Below are 7,051 nucleotides of genomic sequence, written 5' to 3'. Positions count from 1 at the left end.
CTGCAAACATGTCCACTACAGAGGCCAGTGCTCTTGACTGGATCTCTTCCCAGAGATTCTACAGACCATATTTCCTTTGTCATACTCTGACCCTGACAATGGGCATGTGGCTTATTTTCTGGGACATTGCTAATGAGAACCGTGTTTTATCAGAATTTCTACCCCTTCCTCTTTGCACCGATCTCTTCTCTTACTTTTTTCTAGTAAACACGTTTCTTTTAACTTTCAGATAGGTTGAATTGGGGGTTGATGAAAGCCTATTTTAGTTTGGGTTCCCCCAGCCACATGATTCATGCCCCCCAAGACATGGATTCATGTGAAAGTAGTTTTTCTGGAAGGCAATGCCAACAAATACGTGCAGGGGACTGGGAAAGTGAGCTAGGTAGAAAAAGGAGCCAAAGGTTCAATGTCAATCAAGTTACCCCTGAGGGCAACTGGAGCTTACACAGCTGAGGAGGTCTGAGAGCCAGTGTAGGACACATGTTTCAGAGTTTTCTCAGCTGAGGGGTACCAGGGAACCACAATATATATACTTACCCCCTCCGTCATTGGGGGAGAGCCGCTGAGGAGTGGGGGAGTGGTGAATTCCACAAATGTCCGATTATCTGGCAGGTGTGCAAAGGGAGTTTTGGGTCAGAGAGAGATGTCAGGCAAAGTAAACGCTGGCAGTTGGAAGGTAAGGGGGTGAGAAAAAAGAACTGGGGGGAAGTGTGCTGACGGTGTCTGCTACAAAGCTAAAACTCAATTAAAGAAGAAAAGAGCTTTTTCTTTTCTGGTAAGCAGCCTGAGATGACCTCTAAAAATGGTCCGCTATTCGCTCGACCCCGAAAACCCCAAAGCAAGTCAAGAGGTTCAAACCTTTGTGTTCACTTTAAGAACACTCGTGAAACAGCCCAGGCCATTAAGGGTATGCATATCTGAAAAACCACTAAGTATCTGAAGGGTGTCACTTTAGAAGCAATGTATGCCATTCCATCATTACAATGGTGGAGTTGGTAGGTGTGCCCAGGTCAAACAGTGGGGCTGGGTGGAGGGTCGGTGGCCCAAAAAGAGTGCTGAATTTTTACTGCACATGCTCAAAAATGCAGAGTAATGCTGAACTTAAGGGCTTAGATGTAGATTCTCTGGCCATTGAGCACATGCAAGTGAACAGAGCCCCCAAGATGTGTCACAGGACTTACAGAGCTCATGGCCGGGTCAACCCATACATAAGCTCTCCCTGCCACATTGAGATGATCCTTACTGAAAAAGAACAGATTATTCCTAAACCAGAAGAGGAGGTTGCCCAGAAGGAGAAGATATCCCAGAAGAAACTGAAGAAATAAAAACTTACGGCCCGGGAATAAATGCCACAAAAAATAAATGCAAATAAAAGTAAAAAAAAAAAAAAAAGAAGAAGAAGAAAAGAGGCAAAGGCATCAGGAAAGACAAAGTGAGAAAGATGCTAATCAGAAAAGCAGCTCTGGAGCCTGGAGCCTGTTGAGTGGGGCTGGGTCTTGATGCCACAATAGTGACCTCTGGGAGAGCTCATGCTGATCAGTATTCTCTGGGGCCTCCACCACCAGTGTCCTTGCCCCCTCAGTGAGCTACACACAACCCCCTCCTCCCCAGGAGACCCTCCAAGACCTCTAGGTAGGTCTGGCCCAGGCTGATATGGAGTCACTGCTTTGCCCTGGGTCCCAGTGCACGTGAAGCCTTGTGTGTCCCCTCCAAGAGTAGAGCCTCTGTTTCCCCCAGTCCTATGGAGCTCTTACTCAAACCCTGCTGGCCTTCAAAGCCAAATGCTCTGGGGGCTCCTCCTCCTGATGTGAGTTCCCCAGGCTGGAGAGCCTGACATGGGGCTCAGAAGTCTCACTCCTGTGGGAGAACCTCTGTATTCCTAATTTCCAGCAAAGACCATCCATACATTATACTGAAATGTTAATTGTGGAAAAGCAAGCACTATGCTCCAAATTTCCTAGTTGAATAGTTGAGGCTCCATCCCAACCTTTTCTCAGACTTGGTTCCCCTCATTTTCCAACTCTCACCTCTTTTCTTCAGTGAGACCCATCCCCGTCCTGCCCTGGGTGCTCATGCCAGGCTCACTGTAACTGCCATGCCTTCACTCACGCTGCACAGCCTGGCTGGGGTCCTCTCCACCTCATGAAATCTCCCCACCTTTAAGACCTAACCCACACTGTCTCTGCTCGGTGAGGTCTTACCTTTGCAGATTGTTCCCTCCCTATAGATCTGTCCTTGCTGGTGCTTGTGGTGGGCAGAACGATGGCTCCAAAGAAGCCCAAGTCCTGATTCCTGCAATCTGTGAATCTCACTTGGCAAAAGGGACTTTGCAGGTGTGATTAAATTAATGCTTTTCAGTTGGGGAGATGATGTTCAATTAGTCAAGTGGGTCCAGTGTAATTAAAAGGGGCCTTTAGGGCTTCCCTGGTGGCGCAGTGGTTGAGAATCCGCCTGCCGATGCAGGGGACACGGGTTCGTGCCCCGGTCCGGGAAGATCCCACATGCCGCAGAGCTGGACCCATGAGCCATGGCCTCTGAGCCTGTGCGTCTGGAGCCTGTGCTCCGCAACGGGAGAGGCCACAACAGTGAGAGACCCGTGTACCGCAAAAAAAAAAAAAAAAGGGGGGGGACCTTTAAAGATGGAAGAAGAGTCACAGCCAAAGAGAGAACCTGAGAACATGACCTTATTTGGAAACAAAGTCATGGATTAGAAATTCGGTACAGCTGGTGTCCTTAAAGGAGAGGAGGGACACACAAAGAGAATGCCATTTAATGACGGAGACAGAGATTGGAATGATGCTTGTAACAACTAAAGAATGTCAAGGATTGTCAGCAACCCTGGAAGCTAAGAGAAAGGTATGAAACAGAGCCTTCAGAGAAAGCCTGGTCTTGCCAACACATTGATTTGGACTTCCAGCCTCCAGAATTTTTAGAGAATAACTTTCTATTGTTTAAAGCCACTCAGTTTGTGTTACGTTACTAAGAGAAGCCCTAGAAATGAATCCACTACCTCGTATAATTGTCTTGAAGATTAAATTTAACAATACATGTAAAGTTCTTAGGCCATATCCTAGCATATTGGAAGTTTCAAATGAATGTTAGGTATCATTATTGCTTCATATGTATTAGATGTATTATCATTATTTTTTTCTATTTTCCCTTAGACATTTTAATTTTTTTTATTGAAGTATAGTTGATTTAAAATATTGTGTTAGTTTCAGGTGTAAAGCAAAGTGATTCAGTTATACACATTTTCTTTTCAGATTTTCTATTATAGGTTATATCATTAGTTTTTAAAATACTAGTAGAGTGACTACAGGCACTATTCTTTAAGCACCTCATGCGTAGAGATGGCGTCTCATACCTCCTCATTGATAATAAACCTTTTTAAGTTTTTCAGTTTTAATTTCTAACATGATAGACATTGCTATATCTCACATAAACAAAAGGTCTTGAGAGTCCTCAATAATTTTGGAAAGTGGTCCTGAGGCCAAAATGCTTGAGAAATTCTGGAATAGGTGGTCTTGTTTATTTTTAATCATCCAGGCAGCTGGTCTTCATTCAATATATGGTTTTCAAAAAAAATTGGTGGTGTGAACCCTCTGTGGGGTTGGACTTGGCCAGTGAGATTCCAGAAAATTATTTTATGTTTCTTTAATACTGGCTGGGGTAAGAAGATACATATATTTAAGTGTGTGTCTGTGGATTTGTGTGTATATTTGTGTAAAGCAATCCCACCACTTAATGAACACACCCCAGTTGAAACTGAAGGAATGAGCAAGAATAAAAACAAAAGAAGAATCCAACTGATATACACATCAGAGACAAGTTTAGTGGCAGGAAAGGAAGACAAGTGAAGAGAAATGATGTTGACCACAAAGAGCCCATGATCCCCACATACAAGCATGTAGAGAGGTTCACTTTGAGACTTTCTCACTTCTTTCCCTCTTTTCTTGTTATTTTAGGAAGCCATCAAAGTTACTTTTAACTTTGTGTACAATCCCAGAATACAGTCAAAACTATCCAGACAAACATGTCACAGCTTAGATCATGGCAGGTTCTTCTTTCCTACCTAAAATTCTCAGATAAGAATCCAGAAAAGCTAGATGTGGTATCTGAATCAAATATTTCTCAGCAAGAAGGCAGTCTCCATAGTTTTAAAAGGGACTCCATGGTCCCCATACTGAAGTGCTCATTTCTCACACCCATCTGCAGTCTTTAAGAAAAGGGGGTCCACTCAGACTTGGCCAGGCTGCCGAGGAGGCAGCTTCTGAATGTTGACCTGAATTTGCTCAGTCTACCTGAATTACACAAAGAGTCAGTAGATGCTTGTCAATGATTCAAGACATTCAGGAGCTCATAAGCCTGAGGATGGGGACCTGGGAGTCTGGAGAGCTGCTGATGTTGAAGTTGGGAAAGGTTACATGAGGATGGACACACAGACTTGTTGAGACCCCCACTTAAGTTCCTCCAGTGGTGAGAGATCCTGCCTTTCCCAGTCAACATAGTTGGCTTATAGCATGGTCTGTCTAGGTCAAGTCTGCAATACCAGTTATGAACCTGAAGTGTATCAGCAATTCCTTGATAGTATCATAATAATTTCCTTCAGCTACCACAGGTGCTCACAGGACATGACCAGAAAGACTGAGAGTCCTTCTTTTCCAACACAAGGAGCAACACGGAGACCCAACTTTCCAACTGAATCCCTGATGGAACTCAACACACCACAGCCTTGGAAATTCTGGTGAATTCCTCCTGTTAAAAGGAAGGTGTTGGGGGCTTCCCTGGTGGCGCAGTGGTTGAGACTCCGCCTGCCGATGCAGGGGACGCGGGTTCGTGCCCCGGTCTGAGAGGATCCCACATGCCACGGAGCAGCTGTGCCCGTGAGCCATGGCCGCTGAGCCTGCGCGTCCAGAGCCTGTGCTCTGCAATGGGAGAGGCCACAACAGTGAGAGGCCCGCATACCACAAAAAAAAAAAAAAAGGTGTTGGGCCAGATGGCCTCTGCACTCACTGATTCTATGATTTCCAGAGTCCTTGCCTCAACTCCAACAGAAATCTTTCACTTTTATTTATTCCTGTCTCCAAGACTAAAAGCTGTACATCTAATTGGCCATCACCAAACAAATTGATGAAAAGAAATATTTAATCTTATGAAATGAGAGGCAGGGCTTACCACATTAAGGTGATGCAACCCCACCATCTGAGCTCACCAGCATTTTACAGCTTGAAAGTCTCTTTCAGGTGGTGACACTCATAAACATGTCCCGTGTGAATAAGGGACGCTATGTAGGATGGCCTTCTCCTGCCCCATAAGGACTTTTTGTCTACCTACAATGTTAACAGAGTTGGTATCACTGCAAGAAAGTGGCATAGTACTCCTGTGGCTCTCCACTCCAGCTAGAAACTAATAAGCATTTAGCCAGGAAATTTGAGAACTCTCACAGAAAAGGAATACAATGATCTTTCTGACAGTAAATTGTTTTTGTGAGATTGCCTGACAGGCCAGCTTGATTCTGGCTGGCCATGACCAAGAGCATTTATTCAATCTAAATGAAAGTAGGTATGGATTATGAAAAAAGAGTGGGGATAGAGAACAGTAGCCAGTCAAAATAAGCCAAGATTTCTGCTAAAGGGACGCAAGATCCCTAGTTCCTGAGATCACACAAGGTCTTTCCAGTAACATGTATGGTACTGGATGATCACAAACATCCACAGTCATCTGTATACACAAAGATTAGAGTCAAGTGCACATCCTTGAATACAATCATGCACACACTGATTTATCAAAGAAGTTGTGAACCACAGGTATCTCTGGATACCGCAGGATACCGCAAACATCCAATGTCTCAAACCAGCCTGCCAACTGTATGTACCCTGTTGCCTTGGCAACAGGATGCAAGCAGGCATGGAAAAATCCTGTTGCCTCAGCAACGGGATCTCAGAAAAAAGGGGTGGAGGCCTTAAGCTGTGACTATGGCAAAGGCTGTAGGTTCAAGACAGTAGGTGAGATTTTAGTCCCATTACAGTGAGAAATACGGAATTTATGCTACGATAACAGTCATTCATCTATTAATTGACAAATATTTGTGGACTGGCCTCTATGTGCAATACACTGTGCCCTACGGAATGCAGAGATGGACCAGACATATTCTGGTATGTGCCAGCAAACAGTAATAAATATTAATGTTGAATCAATGGATGTTCTTAAGAAGGCCATAATACAGTGACCAAAGCTTACTAGGACTTGAGTGTATGTGATAAAGAAAATGAAACTCCTGTGTGTACTACCAAATTCCACTCTACAGGATAATTTATTTGTAAATTGAAATAAAATGCTATGACACTGAATTAGAACTACTGACATATATATCAACTGAATAAGACTATAAAACCTAGACAGAAACTGGTAAAGGCCAAGTCCATTTGTAATTCTCTCCCAGCAAGTAGTAATGCAGGCAGAGGATTCTAGATCGCTTAGATCACTGAAAATGATTAAAGTTGGAAATTTCAAAGAAAGTACTAATTATTGAATTTTAATTGCTTTTTTCTTGACACATTTCAGATTTTGGCTAAGTCTGTCAACATGCACAAAACATCAAACAAACATTAACAATAAGAATATTTATATCATATGATTATTTCAAAGTAGAATATTTTGTGAGAGTTTGACCACAAAAAGTGAATTCAACTTTCCCTCTTACTCCTTATGACTTTGGAGATGCACATATCAAAGAAGGTTTCCACAAATACTATAATTCACTTCAACTTCTCTCAATACACACATAGAGTTCAAATCTCTCAAACCGGGAATGTGAAAGGTACAACCACTCTAGGAAACAGTTTGGTAGTTTCTTCAAAGGTTAATTATACACCTATCATATGACCCAGCCATTTCACTTCTAGGCATTTACCCCAAAGGAAAAAAAAGTCTGTGTCCATACAGACACAGATGTTCATCACAGCTTTATTGATATTTTCAATAGTCAAATATGGGAACTCAAATGTTCATTAACAGATGAATGGATAAACAACCTGTGGTGTACAATAGA

General features: G+C 43.1%; 1 pseudogene across 1 annotated transcript; it reads left to right on the top strand.

Moving 5' to 3' along the window:
- Positions 1–802: 802 nt before the first annotated feature.
- Positions 803–1,346, top strand: LOC307054066 (large ribosomal subunit protein uL22-like; annotated as a pseudogene). Its single transcript has one exon. The product of its transcript is annotated as a large ribosomal subunit protein uL22-like (transcript).
- The last annotated feature ends 5,705 nt before the right edge of the window (positions 1,347–7,051 follow it).

This window comes from Hyperoodon ampullatus, assembly GCF_949752795.1.
Source record: "Hyperoodon ampullatus genome assembly, chromosome: 5".
In the NCBI taxonomy this organism is placed as follows: Eukaryota; Metazoa; Chordata; class Mammalia; order Artiodactyla; family Ziphiidae; genus Hyperoodon; species Hyperoodon ampullatus.
Note: the sequence above shows the minus strand (reverse complement) of the source record. Positions and strands in the feature narration are given on the sequence as shown.